This window comes from Populus euphratica, unplaced genomic scaffold (genome assembly GCF_000495115.2).
Source record: "Populus euphratica unplaced genomic scaffold, PopEup_1.0 scaffold279.1, whole genome shotgun sequence".
In the NCBI taxonomy this organism is placed as follows: domain Eukaryota; kingdom Viridiplantae; phylum Streptophyta; class Magnoliopsida; order Malpighiales; family Salicaceae; genus Populus; species Populus euphratica.
The window spans coordinates 150,951-152,291 of NW_011500159.1; positions in this window are offsets into that span (position 1 = coordinate 150,951).

Consider the following 1,341-nt stretch of genomic DNA (forward strand, 5'->3'; position numbering starts at 1 on the left):
GGGTTATTTATTACTTCGACACTCCTGCACTTGGGAGAAGACATCAATCTTTTCGTCGTGTCACGTTCTTTTTTGTTTTTCCCCTTCTAAAAGCAATGACGGTCCTCATAGTCACCCGTTTTTGGGCATTATCAGTGGCAGCGCATTAACCCATGCGCTACCAGTTGCTGTGGCACGTAAAGAAGACCTGCTGCCACTGTTTAGGCAACCTAAAGGCTTCACAACGCTATTCCTATTGACTTGAGGCTTCTGGCACTGTTCATGATTTTAGTTTAGGGCCTTTTATAAATTTAAATTGTTTAGTGTGTTATTTAGATTGTGTTGAATATTGATTATTTTGTAATATTTAGTCAGAGGTTTGTGTGTGTGTGTGTGTGTGTGTGTGTGTGTGTGTGTGTGTGTGTGTGTGTGTGTGTGTGTGTGTGTGTGTGTGTGTGTGAGAGAGAGAGAGAGAGAGAGAGTATTACAGTAGTAAAAAAAGGTGATGTGTGTGTGTTTTTTTTTTAATATATGTTTTGTAATCAACAACAAAAAATAGTTTCATGTTTTAATTTGTACATGATCAAGTATCTTAAGGACAAATAAAATTATGTTGTATTTCCCATGAAATTATAAGAGCATGATTCTACATATATTTTTGGGATTTAATAACTGATTTATTAAAGCCTTAAGAATTTGACTAATGTTTTAGCTTTTAAAATTATATTAAATCACAAAGTAGTTTACCTCAGGTAGGGTATGCTAGGGGTGCTAATAGTTTTCTTAGTCATAACCAGTCTCTTATCGTTGAATCTCTGACAATGACCAATACTCTCAGGTTTCCTAGTAACATTTAATCAAATACCAGGTGGCTACTCTCAAATCAAACAAATGATGAAAAAAATGATGTCATGCGGGGACGTGCGACAACTACGTTGAGATAACTATAATCTCTTGGTAGTTCTATCTTTATGAATCTTCATTCTAATAATCTTTTTAGCAGCATCCAAATCTTTCATATCAAATTCTCTACTCAGTGAAATCTTTAACTTATTGACCTCACACATGCTCTTTGCAGCAATAAGCATATGATCCACATAAAGCAACAGAAAAATAAAAGAATCATCATCAAGGCTCTTTACATAAACACATCAGTCATACTAATGTTTTTAATAATCAATCCTATTATATATGAGTCAAATTGTTTATACCACTATCTTAAAGCCTATTTCAATCCATAAAATGATTTCCTCAAATTACAGGTCAAGTGTACATATCCAAGTTTACTAAACCCTTCTGGCTATACCACGTAAATTTTCTCCTCCAAATTAATATAGAGAAAATATGTCTTGACGTCCATCC